At 38.1% G+C, this 26,837-nt stretch overlaps 1 pseudogene; it reads left to right on the top strand.

The window, feature by feature from the left end:
- The first annotated feature begins 739 nt into the window (after positions 1 to 739).
- Positions 740 to 26,837, top strand: part of LOC100349577 (small ribosomal subunit protein mS40 pseudogene) — a 54,506-nt pseudogene continuing 28,408 nt past the window's right edge.

The following is a 26,837-nucleotide window of genomic DNA, read 5'->3' as shown; positions in this document are numbered from 1 at the left end:
CAATGGACAATGGTGGGGGAGGAAGGAGACTGCCATTTCATGGTTGAAGGTCAGAAGTGTTTATTGCTCTACAGTTCTCAGGATTCCACATAATCAAGCATGTTCCCTACCAAAGTATCCACATCACCCCACAAACAAACTCTTCCCCCAGGATCCCGGGATCCAACACCAGGCTTCCACTTCCAATAGAGAGCCTTTGAAACCTACACTCCTGTCCCTGTATCCACAGTGAGTGGGGAATCACCTTCCCTCTCCATTTTAACTTTGGCTACATGGCCACGATTGAGGCCTTCAGTGGATGCCAATCCTACTTCCTCCTTACTTCCCTGATTAAATGATGAAGGAGAATTAAAGCAAATCCATCAATCCTTTCATCATTATTCAAGAATGAGGGACTGTGTTTTATTTTAAAAACACTTTCCCTCCATTACGGGTTGTAGTAGAGGTCATATCAAAATTTTAATTAATGAAATAAAAATTAATTCAATTGATCTAATATTTCCTGAATTCATTATTTCTTAACTTGAAAAGAATGCATTCTATAAAATAAATCTCAATAATAAAACTATATAATTAGTCTGAATGATGATGGCATATTTAATAAAATTAGAAATTTTTTATAATTGTATCAATTAATATGAACAATAATTACTTAGTTTTAGTATGTAGTAGTTTTATATATTGCATACACAAATTATAGTATTAAAATAATCAGGTCCTGTTGGGGGCCTGCGTCAAGATGGCGGCCTCCGTATTGCACACGCAGCTGCGGCGGTTTTCTACCTTTCTGCTTTTCGCAAGTGCCTGCGGAGTTCAGGTTCCCTTCCAGACTCTTGGCACCAAAGCCTCCCCTGAGAAAGATTCTTTGTCCACTGTTCCCATTTCTCCTTATAAGGATGAACCCTGGAAATACCTGGATTCAGAAGAATACCAGAACCACTATGGTTCTTGCCTTGTCTGGGCTGACTACCGCTGCAACCACAAAGGAGGGGTACCCCCACAGCGGACTCAAAAGACATGTATTCGTAAGGAAAAAGTTGCGGGGAATCCCTGCCCCATCTGCCGGGATCACAAGTTGCACGTGGACTTTAGGAACGTGAAGCTCTTAGAACGGTTTGTCTGAGCCCGCATGGGTATCATCTTCCACGCTCCATACACAGGAGTCTGTATGAAGCAGCAAAAGAACTTGAACCAGGCCATGCAAAAAGTCAGAGAGCACAGTCTCCTCAGGTACCACCTTCCCTAGGGTGAGCCCCAGGACCTTGACTTCAGTACCTCTCTCTGAGCTGTGAGTGTCACTCCACCAGCCCCTACCCTGGTTTCCAGCGATCCCTGGTACCCGTGGTACAGCTGGACACAGCCACCAGAGAGAGATCTGCCCCGCCTTTGGCAGCTCTATTACGGCCATCCACGAGAAGAGTGCGGCCCTCTGCCTGCTGCAGAAGCTACCCCCTCCTCCAGTGATGTGGCAGTTCCCAGAGTGCTCTGCAGCAGATGCAGACTGAGGGTCAGGAGACAGTGCCTAGGGTTACCCTGGATGTTACCCTGTCAAATTGTATCTACTTTGTGGCCAGCAGCAGGTCCAGGGAGAAAGTGATTGTTGATGAAGGGATATAGATATATTGGGCTGAGGAGGGGCAGTACAGATGTGTATGGAAACTCTGTCCCCTATATATTGTAAATAAATGGGCTGAACATTCAAAATAAATAAATATAATAATTAAAATATTTTAATGTAATTCCAAAGTAACAACCACAATTTAGCACTTTATTCTTATTCTTACAGTAAACATCTCCAAGTCAACAAAAGGAGCCAATTGAATTAAAATTGCATGCTTAATGTCAAATCTACGTCAGTAGGAACAGTTGTATTTAACAGGAAGGGGCATGGTGGTTTTATTTCACCTGTATTGATATATTATTCTCTAATCACTTTAAAGTCTACATAATGCTCTTAAAAATACTACACATGATAGTTTTATTCAACAGAAAAAGCATATTATAACAGTGATTTTTGTCTCCTAGAAATAGGCAGTTAGCTAAATATAGAAGAGAGTAACTGAGAAATCCAGTCCAAGACAATTGCTGGCTCTTGCTTCATTTGGCTCAATTATTTCTCTTCCTATATAGAAGAAAAGGCATCCATTTATAATCACTAAAAATTAGCTTCCCAGAGCCATAGTTATTTCAGTCATTATATTCTAGACAGCCACTTTGTCTTAATAGGACATTTGGATAAATAGAGCATGCATTTTATTCCAAGACCCTAAGAACAAAGAGTTTTGCATTCATGGCCAAAATAAGAAGGTGATTTTGTATCAAATAACAGAGAGGTAAAGATAGCATGAAGTAGGTCTGTACCTCCATTAGCTATAAGACTGGGATTGGAACCAAGATATCCTGAATCCTTGCCCAGTGATCCATCATAAAATTCTAAAAGTTTCATGTAGGGAAAAATAAGAGGCATATAAGGAGAGGGGAAAACATTTAGTTTGCCTATGGCTGATGTTACATTGACATGGAAAAGTGCCATAAGTTTTCCAGAAAACCTGCCCTGCACTCTGCTTATGGTATCAGGGGTTTTCTTCTGGCTGTGTGGCCATCCACAATTGTGTGAGGTCAACATCTTTAGGACCAGAGCTGTGGCTGTGCCGTAGCAAGTAAAGCCACTGCCTACAGTTTCAGCATCCCATATGGGCACTGGTTCGGGATACTCCACTTCTGATCCAGCTCCCTGCTAATTTGCCTGGGTAGAGCAATGTAAGATGATCCAAGTGCTTGGGCCCCTGCACCCACATGGGAGACCTGGAAGAATCTCCTTTCTCCTGGATTCGGCCTGGCCCAGCCCTGGTTGTTGCAGCCATTTCGGGAGTGAACCAACAGATGGAAGACTTCCTTTTCTCTCTGTAACTCAGTCTTTTAAATACATAAATAAATCATTAAGAAAAAAGGAACAGAAAAGAAAATGCAGAGTAAACACAAGATGTTTCTATGTCCTTAAGGCTGTGGCCAACTCAGTTGAAAGCCATTGTAATCCATAAACTGTACTTTGGAAATTTATATTTACTAAATAAAAGTTAAAAAAAAAAGATAAAAAAAAAAGTTGTGAATCCCTAGTAAGTTCTTCATGGAGACTTCTGTGAATGGAGCCTTTTCACAATAGGGTGAGCCACATGCTCATATATGGAAAAAAAAGTTGGAATTGGGCCTTGTAAATTAGGTGGCCACAGAAAAGGGTGAGCAGATAACACACACCCTCCTAAAAATATACATTTGTGTCTCCATTGTTTGGATTTTTTTCACTATAATTGTACTTATTAAAAAATTCCAAGCAACCACTTTGAGGGCATTGTGTTGATTGACCTTCAGGCCAGTTGTGCATATAGCAAGTGCTTCAAGTCACAACATAGAAAATCCTTTCATGTAGGAGTTTACAGAAGGGATTGGATTTATCACACCATGAACAATGTAAAAAAAAATACACTAAGTTTTTTTCTTTCTAATTCTCCTGAATAATACCAAGATTTTTTAAAAATTCATATAAAATAGAAAATATGTGATTTGTGAGTAGCTTGGGTAATTAGTTTATTCATTCATTCATTCATCTGTTCAATAAATATTGATGGAGGACTTTTCGTGAGAAAAGCTTGTATGGAAACAGACGTGAAAAGAAAGGAGAACACTGTCTTCTGGAAGCTTGTAACCAGTTGGGGAGACAGACTATAATCGGTAGTTAGAAACAATGCAATAATGATAACTCTTGAGGCTGTAATATGGGGATACATGCAGGAAAATGGTCAGTCCTGCTTGGGCAAGTCAGACAGCTTTCCCAGAAAGGAGCCTGCGTTTGAACTAAAATAAGGGGACAGAGGGAAGTTCAGTGAGCTGAAGGCATTGCACACATAGGAAATGCCATGAAAAGCCATGAAAGTCTCAGTAATACTATCTTACAATTTCTGAGAACTTTCTCTTGGCCAGGTGCTGCTCTAAGCATTTTCATGTGTTGACTCATGTGATTTTCACAACAGCCCCCAATTAACTCATGTAATTTTCCTGTATTGACTCATTTAATTGTCAGAGGTGCTGATGGCACAGCTGGGATTCCAGCCCAGCAGTCTGCTCTTGGATCCCTCAGAGCCCAACACACACTGTCTTGATTTTGGACAGTGTCCTAATTTTGAGTTTGGACTTGAAGAGTAACTAGATGTGGCTAAAGCACAGTCTGTATGCAGAAATATGTGAGAGACCATAAACTGTAAGGAAGCCTAGCAGAGTTCATCACAGTGTGCAGGCCTCCACAGCTGACAAGTGAAGATAGCCAGGATGCTGCCATTTCAGAAACAGCCATTGTTTGGTGCGCCGCTATCATGAAGGCCAGAAAGCATAAAGCAAGTCCCAAGAAACATCCGTCACTTGCCGTAATGTTGGCCTCATTACGCACACAGATGAATGATTCCAAGCCACCTTAGTGTTGTAACACTGGTTTTTGTTCTTTTGTGACATTTTTATTCTCTATAGCCAGCCCCCCTCAAGTGTTATATGACATGCATTTATTTTCAATACAGATGTTGCATTGGGGATTTTATGACACGGCTTAACATACCAAGGGATATCCTGAGGTGCGACGATTACCAGAATGGATGGTGCAGTGATTTTATTGCTCCATTTCTCATAGCAGAATGCATATGCCCATGCTTTCCTGTTACTGTGGGCATTTCTAAGTCACAACAAAGTGGAGTCAGCTGGTGGAGCACTTGACCTTGGTAGGTTTCCAGTGTCAGCAGGCCCTCACACAGCTCAATTCCAGTCATTACTTCCTATAGGACACCTTCTGCTATGATCCAGTTGGTTACAGGGCCTCTAAAGCTAATGGCTGGTGTCTAGGCTTTAACTTACAAATATGTCCTGGATGTTTCATAAGGAAAGTGGTAAATTGAGAAAAGATCCAGCCATCTGTGATTTTCATCAGTAGACTTGGAGGACAAAAGTATCCTCTGGGACTTCCATACTGACAGAGCCTCATAGTGTTATTGTCATGACTTTGATGGTGAACTTAGGTCACATGCATCTGAGTACATACAATTTGTTTTGATACCATGCCTACTAGTAGTTCAATACATTTTTCTTTCTTTGTGTCCTATTTTGTGTAGAAATGTCTATAGGGTGCTAAATATATAGAAGACAAGAGCTTACGTTATGGAGAGATTTGTTTTCGTTGTTCTACCCCTTTAAGCTAATTCTTCTTTCGAGTGTAATATGGAGCAATAAGTGGAGGAAGAGAGAGAGAGAGAGAGAGAGAGAGAGAGAGAGGGAGAAATAATTTCTGTGCAAAGTAAACACAAGATGTTTCTATTTCTCTGAGGCCCAAGGGTCATCAGGCCACCACTCCAAGCCCCACACCTGACCCTTGGCCAAGTAAGCTCCCAGGTGAAAATCTGCAAAACAGGCCAGCTCTCAGAGAAGAACTAGAAGACAACATTTGTCAACCCACATACCCTGCCTTTGGCTCCTTTACACCACTGGCTACTTACTTTGAGAGAAATGGGAATATTTTCACATGTTCTTACTGCTAGAGGATATTTGGAGAGCCATGTATAAGAGTACTGCAAAAAGTTAATAGAAAATAAAATTAAAAGGTAAATTTATTTTGTAACAAAGAAATTTTGTAATCCATGTGTAGCTCTTTTGGAAGACCCCCTCATATGTGTAAATTTCCAATTTATTCATGCCAAAATCAACATATGTTTTGATTCCACTTTCCATAAACACTTTTCTTCTCTTGAAGAATTTATCTTACATCCACTATACCAAACAACTTATTTTAAACACTGACATGTAATTCCTTAATGAGAAGGACCAAAAAAGTGTATCTTATTAGAAACAATATTCATTATCACTGGGTCTTTAAACATTATTGTAGTTGAACTTTCATAATACGACAAAGCATTCGTGAAATTATCTGCAGACTAATTTTAACAATAACTCCTTGAAGTAGACATGTCTGTCCTACAGTGTTTATTATGAATTTTACAAACATTACTTATATTAACAGTAATGATGCAGCTGGAGAGTGTTACATGTGCCTTCTCTAGGCTGCGAAGTGAAAACCAACAAGAGTGTGGGGAGACTTGCAGCCCCTTTCAAGGCCACAATTCTTACTGCCAACATATCAGCCCAGGCATCTCCTTGTGTTTGTGGATTGGTTTGATGATCCACTGCATGCCAGGATTTCTTCTGATAGCTTTACGGAGTAGATCAATGAGAATAACTTCAAAGAATTTGTATGTGGGGTCTTCACCAACCTATTAAGAATTCAGGATTTCCACAGGCCCACAGTGGCACTCAGCTCATTCCTCTGCAGTAGACCGAAATCTTTATAGAAATAATTGCTAGTTAACACCGTGATGGACAGGCTTGCTGTAGGTTGGTACCTTTAGGAATTGGGTCACTGTGGCCATCACAGCACACACAAATCCTATAAATGACATAATCTTGCTTGGTCTTATATCGTGGATTTTGTACCTTGTCAGGCTAGGTTGGGTGGGAGCTCTGTGGAGCCCTAAGAGCTGATGGCACAGTCAGCTACAGATCCTCAGAAGAAAGTGCATCACATCCAACTGCTTCTTTTCCCTTAGTTGCTGGATATACTTGTAGGCACCAATTCTGGCTTACCTGATGGCTGCTGACGGATGGAAAGGGAAATCCTCTCTCACTACAAACTTTTAAAACTATCCTTGTACATTTGACCCTTGCTAAAAAGCATACTGGATGGAAGATCATATCTAAACAAGGCAACCACTGCCTCCTAGAGATCTCCTTAATAACTCCTTATATTTGTTTCACTGTTTTTAGTTACCTTTTATCAAGCACTGCATTATTGGGAATTATGAAATCTTTATGTGTTGCATTTCATTTAACTTAATTCTCAAAACTTTACCATTTAAAACGTTATGGGATGGAGTAAATAGTCCTTATTTAGAGCCTTGGAGAGTTTTAAGTTATCAGGACACAATCACACAGCTGTTTAAGTTACAGACTTGAGACTCAAATTCAAACTTCGAAGTCAGTGCTTTTAGCCAGAACATACTGAAGAAGACAACATGCCACTCTTTTGGCCTTACTATGCCCTGCCTTGTATGATTGTTTTGGATTGTTGTGTAAAATATTTAACAAAAAAATATTCAGTGGGAATTTTTTTTAAAAATCTGCGTTGGAGCCCCATTCTTCTGCTGCATACTAGCAAACTCTGGGAAGGATACATGGACTTTCAGAGACTCAGTTTCATCCTCTGCAAATATAATGTCCTCCTAAGGAGGCTGGAGCCAGCACATGGATGATAAGTGTAAGGTATGACAAAAATGTGCCTAGACTTTTTTCTATTCTCCACAGCATTTAGTACAACACTGAGTAACAGAAGGTGCTAACAAACTCCTTAAATTTGGATTGGAATTTTAACACTGGGAAATAGAGTTACTAAACTTATGCTGTATCTCAACAGCTAAATATTTTGCAATCTGGTACAGATTGAACTTAATATGTTTGATGTTCTCTAATATCCTTAGCTGCTCATTTACTTGTAAAGAAAAATTTTTAACTTGATTTTACTAATTTCCAATCTTTTCCCTCTATGATGTCTAAACATGCACATTGCATGATCCAAAACTTTATTTTAGCTGCACCAAAGGTCAATGTCCAATGCTGCTTTGTGACAATTGGGATAAGCAATTATTACAGATTATTACAAGGAGTCTAGACAGACCCTACCCATTTGGGTGGGTGGCAGGGTCCCAAGCACTTGGAACATCTGCTGCTGCTTTCCCAGGTGCATTAGTAGGAGTTGGATTGGAAGCAGAGCACCCAAGATTTGAACTGGTATTCATATGGGATGCTGGCTGTACATACAGTTAATTAACCCCCTTCACCAAAACACAGGCACCAGACTAGTTTACAAACTTGTTGTGTTACTATCTCAATTTTTAAAAAGCTACCTTAAAAGAAAAAAAAAAAGTGCTATCTTTCTCACTGAAGCAATCTTGCCATAGGTATGATGGCTTTTTTCCCAGTTATATGAATCAGGATTCAAAACCAGTATGCCAGGGACTGAACATTAACTTGCATGTTGAATGTTCCCCAGAGGCTCATGTCACACATACACACACACACATACACACACACAGACAAAATAAAACAAAACAAAACAAAAATAACAAAACAAAACTTATGTTAATAGTATTAAGAGGGTGGAAACTGAATTCAATTATAGTAGCTGAGGCTACGGCTTTTGGAAGGCAAATGCATTGGATTGGGTCATCAGAGTGGAGGCTCCATGTTCTATTCCCAATAGCTTTCTAAGGTCAAGTCACAGAAAGACACCAGAGAGAGACATACACTCCCTCTTGCTGTATAGTGCTCTGCATCTCCTTGGGATTCTGCCAGCAAGGAAGTCATGATCAGAGTCTGAACTTTTGAACTGTGAACCTCCACAATAATGAGCTAAATAAACCTTTTCTCTTTATGTAGGTAACTTTCCTTCTGAATTCTGTTGTGGTAATGAAAAACTGACTAACACATAAAATATGCCTCAACCTCAAAATTATATTGCTTAGACTGTCGCTTGTACTATAATAATGTCTCAGTCAGTTCATTGAACACTCAGCAACTCCCACTTCCCTATCATTCTGTTCTGTTTTTGTAGCTTGCTACGTACTTACTGTCACCTTCCTTAAATCCCAAATCATTGAGAACAGGGATCTTCACTTTCACCTGCCTGTGGCTTTCATGTGAGATACACTTTTGGCTCAAGTTAAGCAGAAAGGAGCATATCTGAATAGTCGCCAGGCATTCCCCCAATGTGCAGGTCCCAAGACCACCCAAGAGTTCTCCAGAGCTTGGAACCAGAGACTGTATCATGTGCCCTGATGGCAGATCAGGGGAACTTTGAAGATATTGTTTGACTTTCCACTAAGGTTCTGTGAGGAGGCTTCTCCTGGCTGGAAAAAGAATCCCCAACCATCTCCCTTGTTCTACTGCTTTAGCCTAGTACTTTAAACATAGCAGGTGTTCAGTTGATAAAATAAATTATTGATAAAATAAGTAAGACAATAACCTCTCCCTATTTATAATTCCTACACCTAATCCTTGCTCACACATGGTGTTATGTCCCCTCCCCCTATTCACAAGTTGAAGTTCTGTTAGTACCACAGAATGCAATGCTATTAGGAAAAATGGTCTTAGCAGAAACAATTAGTTAAGATAAGTAGAGTAGGCTTAATTTAATTTAAGTAATTAAATAGGACTGGTATCCTTACAAAATGCTGAAATTTGGATATAAAGATACATATGATACATGCATACCAGGGAGAATGCCATGTGAACATGAATACTGCCATCCACAAGCTGGAGCACGTCCTCCCCCAGCTACCTACAGAAGGGACCAACTCTGCCCACACCTTGAGGTCCGACTTTCAGCATCCATAACTGTGGGCTACCCAGGGTGGTAATTTGGTGTAGTAGACACTTTAAAGTGATACCTAGGCTCATGATGTGTTTTCAACCTTCCTTCTTGTTTTGCAAGACCAATCTGGCCTAGGGATAAGTTGTTGCTTCTACTCAAGAGTTTTTTTTCTGCTTCATTCAAAATATGAGTTTTGTTGCAACATTGAAATTTTTCACATATAAATATTTTTCCTGACTTAATCAATAAATTCAAGACTTTGACAACACAGAATGATACTGCCCCTCTATGACTTCTGTAGAACTGATCCAAGACAATCTGATCATGAATACTCCTGGGAGCTTTTATGCTTGTTTGTTTTAATTTTTACTTATTTAATTTATTTCTATGAAAGGGAAGGGGAGAGAAAGAGAGAGAGAGAGAGAGAAAGACAGAGAGAAGGTGAGAGTTCTCTGATCTGCTGGTTCACTCCAGTGTTGGGCCAAGCTGAAACCAGGATCCAGGAACTCCATCCAGGTCTCTCACATGGGTAGCAGGGTAACAAGTACTTGAGCCATCACCTGCTGCCTCTCAGGGTGTGTACCAGCAGAAAGCTGGAGTAGGAAGTGGAGCCAGGAAATGAACTCAGACACGCTAATAACAGATGAAGGTGTCCCAACAGGCATTTTAACCATTATGCCCATCACTTACTTCTTGGGTCTTTTGAGAGATAGACAGTAACCATTATGAGCCTTGAAAGAAGCATGAGTTAGCTACTCTTGGTAAGTCTCACACCAAATATTGCCACAACATTCATTTATTAAATGAATGTTTATTAGCAAGCTATCTGTTCTGTGAGGTTAATGAAGCCCTACTAAGCTCTCAGCACTTTTTGGTGCTCTGAATCTTAAAAGTTTCTCTCTCAGAAGGTGCAGGAGAATTCTAGAAGCATGTGCTTTAAGATCTAGTACTTTAGCTTCAGTATTGAGTAAACCTCGATACTCTGACTCGTGGACTGGGTGCTACGATCAGCTTTGGGGACAATCTTCACTCTTCACAGGTACAGGCCACAGGTGCCATGAGATTCTCAGACAAGTTTCCTATCAGTTCAGGGAATGCGTTTAGAATTCACCGTATTTCTACTCAGGAGTAGCCCATTTCTGAAATTCATTTTCTAATTAACAATTTACTGATTTTTCACAAAATCCTCATTCAATATATTAATTAGCTGAATCTCCAAGGTTGATCTCATGGAAGTGCTTATAGTAGTTCTGGAACATGTCCATTTTAACACAGCATTGGCTGACTATCCCTGTAGTGCAAATTCTCTTCTGATCATAATGCCTGCTGCACTGGTTTGCAGCTTAGCCTTATCCGCACACAACATACCACATTGTCTAGGCTAACAGTTCTTTACCCTGGCTGCACATTAGAATCACCTGGAGACTTTTAAAAAAATTCCAATGCCCAACCACCACCACCAGAGATCATGATTTAATGGGTCGAGGGTAAGGCCCAGACATCAGTATATTTTAAATGGTCCTCCGGTGATTTTTAAAGTCCAGGGTTGATAATCACTGGTTTCTGCTAAGGTGTTTTAAAATGCATCACTGCCATGGTAACAACAATTAGCTGGAGCTAAGTGGAGGCTGCTCTGTTTGAATGGGGAGGGTGTTCTCCAGTGGTCTTGTTACTGAGGTTAACCTTGTGATGTGTTTGGCCCTCAGGCAGCCCTGGAACCACAAAGCAGGTTTACTTTTGGCCTCCAAAATACTTCTAGGCCCTCCCAGGTCCAATTATTGCATAATCAGTCCAGCATTTATTTCCCCAGCCTTCGCATAATATAAAGCAAGTATAGAGAAGTAAAAATTAATTCAAAAATTATACTTTTATGCAAAAGAACAAATTTGTGTACTCAGAGAAATTTAATACCCCATGTCTGAAAAAGGTTTGAGAGGTGCTACAATAGCTCCAAAAAGCTTTTTAATTTTTCTGTTTTCTTATACCTTCTTCTAAGAAAGCTGTCGCAAGTAAGTAGCAGAGATGGAACTATTAGGCTTATTTTAGCTGTGATAGGAGGGGGCTGTATGAGCAACAACCTGACATTGAATCCATCATACTTTTATAGGTTTTATTAGAAAATAGTATCATTTCTGGGCCTTTTGGCTAAGAACAAATGTATAAAATAGTACTTATGATATATTTATCTTATTCATTTTTCTATTAATTACTAATTTCATTCTCTTAATGAAACTAAATTTGAGCATTTACAGAAAAAAATCTATACATGAATGAGCTACATAATCATTACACTGCTACATATAACTTCAGCCTATTTTAAATATTTACTTGTTCCTTCCCCTCCCTACCTTTTTGTTGTTTAAGCTATTTTCATGGTTTCTCTCCTCTTGTATTTTAGCTTATATCAGCTGTTACCTGGAATAACAGTCTAACTCCTAGATAGAGGATGAGGTTTAGAGAAAGTTTTAGTATTCCTTTGATAAGGGGTGGAATAGATTGGCAAAGTATGAGTACTTGGGAAAATTTCATTGATTCAGCAATGCTTTCTCTCTTTCCTTCATCCTCAACTACTGTGATCTCTACTGCCTCACTGAAGTAAGGAAGAAAAAAAGATGAAAGAAAGAAAAGAAAGAGAAGGAAGGAAGGAAGGAAGGAAGGAAGGAAGGAAGGAAGGAAGAGGGAAGCAGAGGGGAGGGAAATCATTGACCACAAACACAAATACCAGGGCTTTATTTTTTCAACACCTCACTGATTTCTGTGCTGTTGATTGGATCTTTCAATGTTATATTCTAGCCTTAAAGCCATGACCAGAATTTCAGCAGTCTTTCTACCACTGTCTTCCAATCATGTTTTTCAAATTTGCTTGCACATCGAATCACTGAGGAGCTTTTAAAAATGCTCAATACTTGAGGTACACCACAGATCGATTAAATCAGAATTTCTGGAGTCAAGGTGGGACCTCTTATATTTTTAAGTACCCCTGATGACTCCAATGACTGAGAAGCACTGCTTTAAACTGATTAAGAAATGCTTCTAATCCACACATAAATTCCCACAAGAAGTTCAAAATGCAATGATTCTTAGACTTTATTAAGCAGAACTTTTGAACTATGGTAGACTGGTAAAATTCGCAAATCAAAATACAAATGCAGTTAAATGTGAAGCTCAGACATTCTAAGTATAATTTTAGTGTACTTATGCCCCATTTGTCTGTTTGAAACCTCACACGTAACTGGACACCCTGAATCTATGCAACACTCCTACCCTAAGGAGTTCACAACAGTAGATTCCTGCATGCCACCCTGACCTGTAGATCAGGAATGCATCAAACTCTTTGTCTTTCTCAGAAGCATTTCAGGCTATTGATTAGCACTGATGGATCACAGTTTTGGAAATATTGTTCTGTTTGTCACCTTATTGTTTTCATTAGTGGCCAGTTCATGAGCCTTCTATCCTCTTAAAAGCATTAAATAAAGCATGAGGGAAGGTTGAGAAGTTGAAAATTTCTTCACAAATGATGACCTTTCATTTCTAAAAAAATCCAGGGACTAGAGCTGGCATTCAGTAATTGTCAGTGTTATTAATTTACTTTAACATTTAGAAAATAAACATTTTGGAAATATCTACTTTCTATCCATATCTGAAAGAGACATCGAGGATGTTGAGATCCCTTTTACAGCAACAACCATGGGTTATATCAAGAAGATGCTAATTCCACTCAGCAAAGGTGAAAACAGATAACATAAGATAACAAGACAAATTAGAAAAAAAAAATTCAGTCACTCAATTACTCACAGATTTTAATAGGAATGCATCATGTGGCAAGCTTCATGTAAAAGGCGAGAGTCAGACAAATACAAGTCAATCACTGTACCACATCAGCAATTTTCAAAATTTGCCCCAGGATCTATTTACACTCTTAAAAATTAATGAGCATGCCAAAGAGCCTTTGTGTATTTGTTTAACTTTTTATTAATTCATTTAATGTTAAGACTTATAAGCTAATATGTATTAAAATAAATATTTTATGAAAATAATTATATTTTGTTAATAATAGTGAAAGGAATAGCTCTTGCACTTTTTAAATATTTGACTTAATAAAAGACAGCTGGAGTCATATCTGTTTCTGCATTTAATTTGTAGAATTATGTCACTGTGGTTGAACTACATGAATAAAATCCAGCCTGACACAGACATGTGGGACCATCAGAAAACAAGCTGCATTGAGTGTACACACCATAGGACAATGTGGTGGAAATCAGTGAGTAGGTCAGTGGTCTCCAGACATATTTGACTATGTATCTTTACCAACTGAATGCTTTTGTCAGGAATTATCACTTAAGACACAAAATTTATTATGGTGAATAACTTTATCACAGTTACTAAATTCTTTAGAAATTATAGGGAGTAATTGCTTATGTCAAATACTGTGAAAATTTCACTGTCTTCCCCCAGATTTTGTTAAGATATTTCTTAATGTAGCTGATATGCATTAAAGTGTCTGTTCTACTCTTTTCTTATCTTTAGCTTATTCTTCTATAACTAGTATTTATATTCATTTGTGATTTCTGTTTAAGAATCTTTTTAATGCCACCTGTCCATTTCATGGGGATACATTAGCTAATTCACAAAATAATTCCTACCTCTACTCTCCGGACTATAGGAACTCCAAGGAGACTGAGCAGAGGAGACACCACTCCTTCATGTGGCATCAGGTAATTCCATTCTCTTCACAGAGCATCTCGGGTAGCACAAGCAACGTGCTTCTTCTGACGTATCAGGAACGGGGGGAAGATGCCAGGATGGAGAAACATACTAAGGACGAGTCAGAGTTACTGTATTCCTTCCTTACTTTTTTCCCCTCCAAAACAAAATTTCTAATATTCTCTTCACACCCAAGGTGTGTGTTCTGGGACCTACCTTCAGGGTGAATCCTGCTGCATGCAGATCACTGATTTGGAGTTGATGTGGTTGAAGATCTAAAAGGTCATAGGTTCAATGAAGTATTTGTGGGGAATCCTAGGGCAAATAGGAGCTTCAGAAAGTTTGCTGGAGGAAAGGACACTTGAATTAAGGTTTGAAAAACAAGAATAGGTGTGTGTTGGAGATGGGAGTAGAGTGTTCCAAAAAAGGCAAATTACATAACATTTTTAACTCCAATGATTTTTGAAACTCTTTCACTGCTTATCTTGAAAAAAAAGATTAATTATATTATATATATTATAAAATAAAAATAATTGATTAATGACTAAGTGTCCAACCTAGCTAAGTGTTATATATACATTTGCTAATCTATATTGCAACAACTCAAGGAATTGCATACTCTTTCACCTTAGGAAACTGAGACTCAAAGGTGTCCAAAGCCACACAACACAGTCATAGTTACAGGGATCATGTTCCTTACCACCGTGCAATATTGTCTCTTTAATGTCTGGCCAAATACATCTAGATTCTTACTGTGATGTTTTTCATACTATAACATGCATGCTATAACTTTAAATCAGGGTCTGAGATAAGCTCTGGAGATACAACTGTCAACAAAATGAGTCCCTGTCTTCATGGAGCATATGACAGAATGAGAAGGGAAAAAAGTAAAGTGATAGCAAAACTTTCAAAGTGTGATTAGTGGAATGAAAGGTAAATGTGAGCTGAAATACAAAGTAATACAAGGTTCTAATTGGGTGGTCAAAGATGGCATTTCCAAGATGGCATTTAGATTGATATTTGAAGGATCAAAAAGCTGTGCACTTGCACAGAGAATGAAGGGATTCTGTACCAGGAAGAGGGGAAGGCACATGCAAAGGCTGTGATAAGGGACAGAGTTGTCCATGGAAGCCAACTCCTGTCTGTAGCTGGCCACATGGGAAATGGATAGACATGACTGTGCATGGTGCTCTGAGCTGCTAGCTGTAGCTCTTTGGTTTGTATTCTGTGTATTACATGTCATTTGATTTTTCCTCGAGTGATTGGGCATTAAGGCCTAAACACACTGAGCCATGACTATTGTATTGTCATCCAGAGACTCTTTGCATCTTGATGAGATCACTCAGGCATGATGAGTGAACAAGGCACAGCTTGGTCAGCATTCAAAAGGAAAACCTGACACAATTTTCAAGGCAAAATATAGAGTGGAGAAATCAGTTAAGAGAATATAAGCATGCAAAGGTAAAGTTACATGAAAAAGTAGAAATATTTATTTCTAACATTTGGTATATTCATTTCTAAGAAACATTGGGACAGTGTATTATCCATTATCAGATTTTCAGAGTATGATGTCATCCCCAAGAGTATCTTCAGAAATAAGTCTAACTTAACTATGTATTAACTTGTACACCACATTAAAAACCCAAATACATGCATCTTTGTGATTGCTAGACTGATGATCAGTATTAGATAATGCTCACAGCTAATATGCTCAGTCTTGTACGCCTGACACTTGGCATCCAATTTAGCTCAAGATGTGTCTTCTGGGAACACTGAGCTGTAGCACCAAAGGGAATGCTATTTAGATGTATGTGGGGTACATTTCATTTTCCTGGTCTCTGACACTCAGCAACAATCAATGAGGCACTGATAGCTTTATTGATCATAATGATGGCATTGTTGATTTTAGGAGTCATTCTAGGTCTTGCAAGCCTCTGAATATGAGATCAAATTTCAGAAGAATGATTTTCAAGATATGGTGATTTTGAACTTTTAAAGAAACAATTATGTATGGTCAGAAATTAGAATTAATCTGAGACTGAATATTAGGCTTAGCATCTTTAAAAAATATTCTTATCATTAAATAAACACTAAGGCTCAGCTGACCTGACTCTCAACTGTACCCACTCTTGAGGAACTCCACTGCAATCTGGGCTGCAGTACGTGGTGCACAGGCTGTGTCCTGTGAATTCCAGGAAATGTCCTAGGTTCTCTGCCCCTGAGGAGAGAGATTATTAACGTGTAATCATTGTGCTAAGTAAGCTCAACCTCAGTTACAATCAGAACTCAGCTCTTTCATTTTGGTAACGTTGCTGTAACTATATTCACATTTCATTGCTCTTAGTGGAAACTCAGGCAAGACCATGACTTTTTTTTTTTTTTTTTTGACTTTTAACTAAATCATAGTTACATGGTCCTTTTAAGTAATCAATGAGTTCTCACATCAGATATTAGAATCTCATCTGATATATTGATCAATGGCCTGAACTTGATTCAGTGACAAATCTTTTTCCATCTCCAATTCAGGTCAGCTTTAGGCTAAAAGTGTCAAATGAAAACAGAGGGCAACACTGATCTCTTGTTGGTTTCTCTCATGGTGTCTCTCTCCCTGTACCACTCTCTCACCATATGCTATTCCCTGGTAGCAAGTTTCTGACTCTTCCATGAGAAGAGAGAAGGGTGGAATAGGGATAGGAAAAGTCTTTGATTTGGTACCTTTGTTAGCTGGTTCACACACTCTGAGGGATGGTAAGAACTTGAAGCAGACTCCCTTGCCCTCCGGATGGGCTCTTTGGCTTTTCCTGTTCTTGGGAACCTTTCCTGGAGGCCATGATGTGACTAGTACCTCCCAGAATTCTGCACTACAGAATTATGGGTACTTAGTACATGAATGGGCAAAATTTGATTTAGATTTAGAACCTAGGTTTTTCTTTTTTTTTTAAACTTCTATTTAATGAATATAAATTTCCAAAGTACAGCTTATGGATTACAATGGCTTCCCCCCCATAACGTCTCTCCCACCCACAACCCTCCCCTTTCCCACTCCCTCTCCCCTTCCATTCACATCAAGATTCATTTTCATTTCTCTTTATATACAGAAGATCAGTTTAGCATACATTAAGTAAAGATTTCAACAGTTTGCTCCCACACAGAAACATAAAGTGAAAAATACTGTTTGAGTACTAGTTATAGCATTCAATCTCAATGTACAGCACACTAAGGACAAAGATCCTACATGAGGAGTAAGTGCACAGTGACTCCTGTTGTTGACTTAACAATTTGACACTCTTGTTTATGGCATCAGTAATCACCCTAGGCTCTTGTCATGAGCTGCCAAGGCTATGGAAGCCCCCTGAGTTCACTGACTCTGATAATTTTTAGACAAGGCCATGGTCAAAGTGGAAGTTCTTTCCTCCCTTCAGAGAAAGGTACCTCCTTCTTTGATGACCCAGAACCTAGGTTTTTCTTTTTGTGTCTTCCAACTTTTATGAAATGAGTAATGAGCGTTTTCCTTCTGTTGGCTTTTCTAAACTTCCCCTCGGCTTTTGTTTCCCTGGTGGTTATCTTCACTCAGACTTTGGGGTGCTCTCACCAGTTTCAGGAAAGCGTCTTCTCTCATGTAATCTCCCTGCACATCCAGACAAGTGTTACCTGACCAGACCAGCCTTGACTGATTAGCATGCAAATCCCTGGATAGTGCTGCTGCAGGCTGCTTTAGCTTGCTTGGGCCAAAGCAATGCCCTTGACCTTGAGCAATGCTATGCCACTCTCTTAAATGTTCGCTGAAACAACCACCTCTTTAGACCTAGGGTTAGACTATAGCAGGCCCTAATCTCCCAGCAAATCTCTGGGCTCATCCCGCAAGGCCCGTGTGCTGTAAACAGGGGTGGGGTGATGGCATTCTTCAACAAGAAGCACCGGAGACAAGTTTTGGTGAGCTTGTCCGCTTTATAAATGACAAAGCACACCTTTATAAACGACAAAGCAGAGGGGGCAAAGGGCAGACAGAGGGGTGTAGCTAATTCAGGGCAACACTAATTCTATAGGATAGAGCTGATATTGGTGCCGCTAAGCTTCTCCAATCAACTTGAAGGTCACATAGGCTAATAGCTTTCCAGGTGGGCCCGGCTACAGCCACACCCAGGAGCAGTTTACCTGATTGGGAGAAGGCAGTGATGGGGGAACCGTGCCTGGGGCTGCCAGCATGGGCTAGGTAGACAGGCTCACGGGATCACAACAGATATCAGCTCGCTCTCTCTGCAGCAGCACTGTTCCATGCAGAGACATTGTGATACACATATGTAATTCTAATATTCCAGCAACCACACAAAAAATAAACACTAAAAAAGTTAGTATATTTCATTTACTTTTTAATGTATCCAAAATATTATCATTTCAACATAGAACAAATATGTAAAATTATTAATGAGATAATTTGTAGCACTTCCCCTCATATCGATTATCCAAAAATCTAGTGAATATGTTATTCTTTAAGCAGATCTCAACTTGGATTAGCCACATGTGACTAAGTGGCTACCATCTTGGACCACAATGATCCATTAAAAAATCTCTCTCCATGATATAAAGCAATCTACTTTTATGCCACAAAATTCCCTGATTTAATTTAAGAGTAAAGTTGAACAGTTTTTAGTAAACTTTCAGAGTTGGCAACTGTCACCCTAATCCAGTTTTAAAATATTTTTATCATCCTAAAAAGATCTTTTTTGAACATTACTGGTTCCTACACCTAGATCTAGGCACTCACTTTACCCTTTGGAGATATTTCCTTTAAACCAGATCATGCAATAAACTGCCTTTTGTTTCTTTCTCTTAGCATACTTTTTGAAGCTTACCCACACTGTGACTGGTTTCAATATTTCAATTTCTTTTTATTGACAAATTGTGTTTCATTGTGTGGATACTGTATGGCATCTTGTATAGACAGTTTACTTATTCTCTGATGGATGTTTCCAGTTTGGGGCTATTATAAATAATGCTACTATCAATATTTTTGACAAGTTTCTATGTGGACATGTTTAATTTTTCTTGGTAGAATCATAGGAGTGGATTTGCTGGAATATAATGACAAATTTATGTTTTATTTATAAGGAAACTGCAAAAACATTTTCTAAGGTGGTTGTACCATTTCTTTCTACTTTTCAATTATTTTAAAAATAACCTAGACCTTACAAGGATTTAAAAGCCAGGGGACTGACCCTTCAAGGCCCCCTTAAAAAATTCTGCATATGGGGAATTACTATCACATAGTCAGGCTCACAGACAAGCCTAGAAGAGCCCAATTTTCACATCTTACTCTAATATAGACATGATTTTCAGCAAAAGCACCTCTTTGGAGAAGCTAAGCACTGTTTTTTTGTTTTGTTTTTGTTTTTAAAATAAAAGAGAGGACATAAGCTGTAAAAGCACTGGGAACAAGGCCTATTTGCACAGTCTCTCTAATGTGATGATTGCAAACAATTAGTAAAAGGTGACCTGAGTCCAGGGATTTTCTATGTGTGTATTATACAGCAAGAGATACTAAAACATCCCCCAATATCCTAGGAGAAGCGTAATTTCTGAATAGGTGTCCCTAATGGGCAGCTAAACTTTGAAAGAGGCATTGTCTTTCTCAAGAGTGCATCTGTGACTGCTAACTTAAATAAAAAGCTCCCAGATGGAGAAGGAATGGAAACATTGGACACAATCTCCATGTGGATTAGAAGAAAGCATCCTGTTGTTTTCTTGTTTTTATCAACCTCATAATCCTGTTGGGATTTTGGAGAAAGCTTGACATGACTGTCTTATAACTCCATTTTTTTTTTCTTTTTTTGGTCTGCGATGGAGGGGAACAGGAAAGACAATGTGTAGATTTAATCAGCGTTTGATTTTCCTCAATCTCTTTGCATGTAGAGAGGAGCAGCTGGTAGTAGGTAATCTTTCTCTTGGGAATTATCAAGTAAAAGACACAAGCAGTAGCTTCAACAAAGGCAGCTTATGAGGCTGAGCTAAAGAATCACCAGGGAAGCATCTGGGTTCACCATTTTCATCAAAGTAATTACTTGAAGAGAGAGATGGTTTCCAAGGTCATTGGTAGAAAGAGGAACTAATGGCCAGTCCTTCCTCTGGGAGAACACTCAAAGGAGATAGGATGGATGAAGATGTCAATTTCCCAGCCTGCCTGAAAGAAGCAAGCAGAGCCAATGAAAGGTTTTTTTTTCCCACTGAACAAGAGAGACAAGAGTTCAAATCCTGCCTAACTCCTCTAAGTCTTAGATTCCCATTTGTGACTTGATGACAAGAGTAATGATTCCACATTTTATGAAAATTAAATAAGATAATCAGGCAGGATTTATTTCCATCCCCTCTTCAGTTTGTCATGAAGTCACTAACAACCAACCAATACCCAACTGTCCTTTTCCTTTGAAATTGTCTCCATTAAAGAAATTTTGGAAATGATCCTTTCTGTTTATCATAATCAGGACCAATAAATCAGGCCTAGGATCTTTTAAACTCATCCCCTTTCAAAATGAATCAAAACAACTTAATCTCTTTTTTGGAAACAAAATTCATGAGATACATAGGTTATTGCTTAGCATCTCCTTTGATCAAAGCCAATTAATAAAACTTTATGCCATGTGACTTAGCTTTTAACATGCCCTTGTGCCTCAAACTTATTCTGGAGAGACATGGTCTTTGTTTTGGCTGAGCAGGTGCTACTTGTTTCTCCTGAATTGTAAAAAAGACAGATCCAATGCTCTATAAGTTTGGGATTTGGTAATACTTGATATCCCAGCCCTTAAATACTATTAATAACAATGCCGGTTTAAGGATTGTTGTTTTTGCAGTTTCCACTGAAAACCAACCTGCACAATGTAAGTTTGTTATTTCTAGTCAAAGATCTTGCTTGGTTGCTGAAGAATTTCTTGTGCCCTTGGAAGAATAAGATATGGACCAGCATATACACTAAGTTCCTTAGTATCACTGGAATCTCTTATTAGAATCCACTGGAACATTAGCTAAAATGTAGATTCTTGGACCCAATCTATTGAAGCCATCTCTAGTATGGTGTAATCATCTGAGTTTTAACCAATCTTCCAAATGAATATTCAACTAAAGCTAAAGAAACTTTCATTTTTAGAACAGCCAAGAAAATCCCAGTAGTTAGAAGAGTTGTGTTAGATTTCTATCTGTTCTCTACACATACGTTAGTTTTCCTCTTACTTTTTCTGTGCATTTTCTAAGTTAACAGTTTGAAGTCACTAAAGAAGTGCTAGATAGCTGAGTTAAACTTTCATATAAATAATGAAAGCAATCTTATGCACAGGGCATTACAATGATTTTACTATTGATAAGAAGAGAGAAAAACCTTCATAAACCCATGCATTTATGTTAATTGCCCCATTTTCCATAAAAGATGAGAACTCCTTACTTTTAGCCTGTAGTCTTTAGTCTTCAAGTTCTACTATTTTAAATATAAAAAGTGCCAAATATTGCATTTATAGTAGAGCTTTGGAAGAAGATTCAGCTAGGAATTGTCTCTCCTTGCTTACAATAGCCTTTTAGTCTTGTCTCCTTCCTTTATTTTTTTGTTAAAAGCTTTTAACTTATTGCATTCCCTCCCATTAGGGAATGATCAATATACTTTCTCCCTTCCTTTGTAGGCTTAAAATAAATCACTTTCATAATACAATAACTAATACTCAATATCTGGACTTCAAGCCTAGTTGGTCTTGTTTTCTGTCTTTGGACAAGGCATCCCTCCTAAAGGTTTATAAACAGAACCGGCTGCAGTTTGCAGGTGCAGTCATTTTGCTGGAGCCCAATTCAAGATTTACATATGCAAATGTGAATGGATGTGCCCAAACTGGGTAATTGTGCATGCAAATAGGTGATTAAATAGACAATTACCAAATCTGCATGTACAAATAGAAGTTATGCATTTTCAAAAAGCCCAGAGAACCTGAACTTGATGCAGAGAACTGTCTTCTAAGCTTATGGAAACCAGGCTCCTGAGCCTCAAAGTTACTGAAATCCCAGGGCAGGCTGGGATCTCAAGTTGCACAAATGGAATTTACACTTTGACCTCAGCTGCCATGGTAATGACCAGATCTCTAATAAGGTCATCTCCAGGAAGAACCATGAGAAAGGAATTCGATTTCTGCCATTTTTTCTGGCAGACCAGATTTAAAGCAGAAATTAAAACTAAGGATTTTTTTGTGTGTGTGAGCAGTATCAAGAAATAAGCTTTGGATTTTTCTGTGGATTATATTATATGCTCACTCCTCCAAGCCAAAACCTCAAAGCAGGTGTAGAGAATCCGGTCCAAGTTAAACTACCCTCATGCAATGGATGCAACTATGTAATGCTGTTTCTCAAACTGTGGTGCCAAAAATGAGAAATTGAGAGTGGAGCTTAATCACTCTTAGGTAGCAGTTTTTACTTTGTCTTTGTGGGCTGGAGGAAAACATCCATTGGTTTTAATTCTTCACTTCTTCACAATTCAAGATCTCAGTTCTCTGCCTCCCACATAACAGTGATGGATGGTGTTGTCAGCAGAGTACATCAATGAGAAATGATTTCACATAACCAGGGGGGCTTTTCTGACAAAAGATTAGTGGCAATGCCTACAGTAGCCCACCAGGAGCCAGAGATAAGTAGAGTTTGAGGCAGTTGAACAGTACTGACTGCTGCAATCCTCATATTTCTCAGGAAGATATTTCATCTCTAGGATATTCTACCTTTCCCACCTTCATTTTTATAGCAAGTGCTTCAAGTCTTTCACTTCACAAAGTAAGAAATAATATTATTACAGACCATAAAATCAATTACTCCATTCAATCAATAACCCAGTTAAGTGGAACAATTTTTTTTTGCTTAGCACCTGTCAGCAGATTTCAAAATATTTTTACCAGAGCTCAGATGTGAATGAAATTAGCCACATTATCCAGATCAAGTAGCCAAGTCTCCTCTGCAGATTAGGCATTCCCATAAGCAAACAGAGCTTAAGAAACATTGAGTAGGAATTATCCATGGCTACAGCCTGGCCGAGGGGACACTATGGAAACCCACTTCCTAAATGCATCTTTATAGTATTGTTTTCACACTAGGTTCATTAGATGCTAACCAAGGACTTCTCTGGAATTGCAAGTCAGATGTACATAGCCCATTTGGACAGAAATTCATTCAGTGTAGAATTCATTTAGTATTTGTCCCCCAAGTGTAAATATAACTGTCAGTTCTTCAATTTTTCATGTGTATCTAAATAGTTTTTTCACTACTTATGCACAAAGCAGTGGCATGATAATACAGAGCAATATGTGTGCATCACCACACATGTCTTCAGTTGTCTTAAAGGGTGTATAGTTTGCCACCCATGTGGGAGATCTGGATGGAGTTCCTGGCTCCTGAATTCAGTGTGGCCCAGATCTGGCTGTTGTAGTCACTTGGGGAATGAACCAGCAGATGAAAGATTAATTCTCTCTCTCTACCTTTTAAACACATACATTAATAAGATAATATAATTATAATATAATATCTAAGTAAGAAACTTCAGATCACTGAATGGCCCAGTGTTCAACAAATCTCCAAATTTCCACCCTTTGAAATAACCCTCCAGATTTTTATCCTCCATATGATCCTGTGATGTTTAGTTGGTAGTTATGCTGCTCTGTTAACTCCAGAATACTTATTATGTGACCCTTTTCAGGGTACTTAAGATTTTGCTCTGTTAGTTCTTTTATAATTGTATTTTGTCCCTTATGTAACATAATTGGGGCAGTTGCTGAAGTCATGGGAGGCAAATAAGATTTAGCCTATACTTCCAGTGTCCCAGGTACCATGCTGTGTTCCTTCACATGTGTTTTTGCTTATCCCAGCTTTATAAATCACAATCAACTAGTTTGTGGTAGCAACCTGTAGCACCACCAACTTGGGTCTCACTCCTCCATTTTGACCTCTCTATACCTCAGAAGGATACTGACCGCCTGCCAGTCTAGGTGAATCTGCTCCTCACCATCAAAGCTTGGGGGCTATCACAAGTTTTCCTGATAGCCTAGCCCCTATTGCATAAAGTAATATTATAAAATAAGCTCCTTTCATGGTTCCCCATTAAATCTATTAATGTGTAAACTCACCTGCCTCTTTGAGCAGTAAAAAATCTTGGGGCAGCTTCTAACCACCCTGGTCTAGAATCTCATGTGTAAATATCCCAAATAAACTCTACTCTTTTATTCTTATGTAGAGCATCCTTCTTCATTCCTCAATTTCAGATTTTTAATTCAGTATAGGATGTATCAAACATATATATATAATAAATCTCTCAAATCATATATATTATGTATATCATATGATATATATTATATATATATATGATATATATCATATATATATATATATATGATTTGAGAGATTTAGTTACAGCTTAAGACCTCTCTCTGGCCTCAGATCTCACTCCCAAAACTCGCCAGTCATGTGAACTTGAATGTATTTTTCAACCTTTCAGTCTTGATTTCCTCATTCAAGGAAAAGAGAAATGTGCCAATTTATTATACCAAATAATCACATTAAAATTACAGTATGGATTAAAGGAATCCATTCATTAAATGTGTTTAACACAATGCTTGACTTATTATAATCACTGAATACTGTCAATATTATTAGCAATAACGATGTTGTCAGGCATTCCAATCAGCCTTAAAAAACTATGTTTTAGTACTTAAATTGGGCATAGCATTTTGCTCAGTAATATTTTTTATTATTTGCTGGCAATGAAAGAATGAAAGCATAAATAATTTCTAAGTATTTTTCTGGCACGTTGGCTGTATCCTCTGGAACCTTGAGTTATTTCATCTGAACTTTGAAAAAAAAATTCATTGTGATGTAGATTCCATCCCTATTGGCCCTTTAAATCTTCCTAAGTCCAGAAGAGTATAACAAATGCATAATCACTATTTATCAGGTTCCTCCCAGAAAATGCATGTGCATTTTGTCTGTAGTCTTCAAAACACTAACACATAGGGTTTTGCATTTCATTCTTAATAATGCTTTTTTCCATTTAGTGTACTGGGTTTCAAAGTATGGCCTATAGAACCTGGAGAGTCCCTCAGGGCCATGCAGGGTGCCCATAAGGTTGGAATTATTTTCGTTATAATGCTAAAAGTATATTTACATTTTTCAATCTAGTCATATTTGCACTGATGATTTAAAAATACAGCAGTGGGTGAAATTATTAGTGCATTAATTTGAATGAAGACAGTTCCATCAAACTTTATCTGCGGTCATTGTGCACCATAAGATCAGGCACTCACAAGAAAAAAAATCAGTTTCACTTACAAATGCGATTAAGGAGGAGTAAAATGTTTTCATTTTCTCAGATCTCTGAGTCCAGGTCGTTTCAGTATCATGTGTGATGAAATGAGATATACACAGAAGGCCCAATGAAGCCACACAGAGTAGCATCTTAGTTGTCCCAAAGAACAGCACTTGTGTGATTGTCTTAATTGCAAGCTGCACACTCTCACCATGACACACCCTTTAACTTAAAAGAATGACTGACAGACAACTATAGTTGTTCAGACTTGGATATTTTGCAGAAATATTTTTGAAAAAGAAGTGAGTCTTTCCATTGTCAGTAAAATAGCTGACAACATTTGTTACCAACAATAAAATTTGTGCTTTGAACAAAAATTAGAATCTTAAAAATCTTGACAGCTTCTCAATATTTAGAGAGTTTCCTGATGAGATTGTTGATGATATTAATGAACATAGCTTTTTGAGATTGTGAACTGAAGTGTGCCAACAGGAAATCAACATAACTTAGCAAGCCATTATTTTTCAGGTGACCAATACAGTATGTTAAAAAATCATGCGAAGTCAAAGATCCAAAGTGAAAGATAGACTAGTATCTCATAGTATTATAAAGTACAGAATGTATGTGTTTTAATTCCACATTGTCGCTAAACTTTCAGAAACTACTAATAATTAAATGTTGATGTAGTGTCAAAGAAGAATATCCACAATTATCTGGAAAGACCATTAAAACATTTCTCCTTATTCCAACTGTATGTCTGTGTGAGGTCAGCTTTTTTTTTTTCCATTTACTTCAGCAAGAACAACCTGTCAGAACAGATTTATTGCCAAAACATACATGAGAAACCATCTGTCTTTTATGAAGACAGACATTAAAGGAATTAGCAAAAATGTAAAATGCTATCTATCTTCTATTGTTCCTTGTTTTGGAAAATACAGTTATTTTTCATAAACTTTGATATTTATGTTATCAGATCTATTATTGTTATTTGAAATTAAAAAATAAATAGTTTTAAATGCTATCAGTATTAATTTCTTGTTACATATCAATAGATAACACCCATATAAATAAATGCCCTTTGAGTTATGCAATTTTAAAGGTGTAAGTGTATCCAGGAGCTATCTTAATTAAAACTACTTATGACCACTGATCTTATAATAACTAATTGGAATCACCAGTGAGCGCACCAGAAGTGATTACTTAGGTATAAAGATAAGATAATATCTGAGCATAGGGTAAATACAAGAAAATTCCTGGCATATATGCTCTGTTGGGATTGAGGAACTGGGGATTTATCTGCACCCAATTTTGTGACCAAATTTTTTTTGAATTACCAGAAAATGGAACGAAATACAGGATTACCCAGGAGGC

This window comes from Oryctolagus cuniculus, chromosome 3 (genome assembly GCF_051225735.1).
Source record: "Oryctolagus cuniculus isolate XC-2025 breed Fujian yellow rabbit chromosome 3, ASM5122573v1, whole genome shotgun sequence".
Taxonomy (NCBI): domain Eukaryota; kingdom Metazoa; phylum Chordata; class Mammalia; order Lagomorpha; family Leporidae; genus Oryctolagus; species Oryctolagus cuniculus.
Note: the sequence above shows the minus strand (reverse complement) of the source record. Positions and strands in the feature narration are given on the sequence as shown.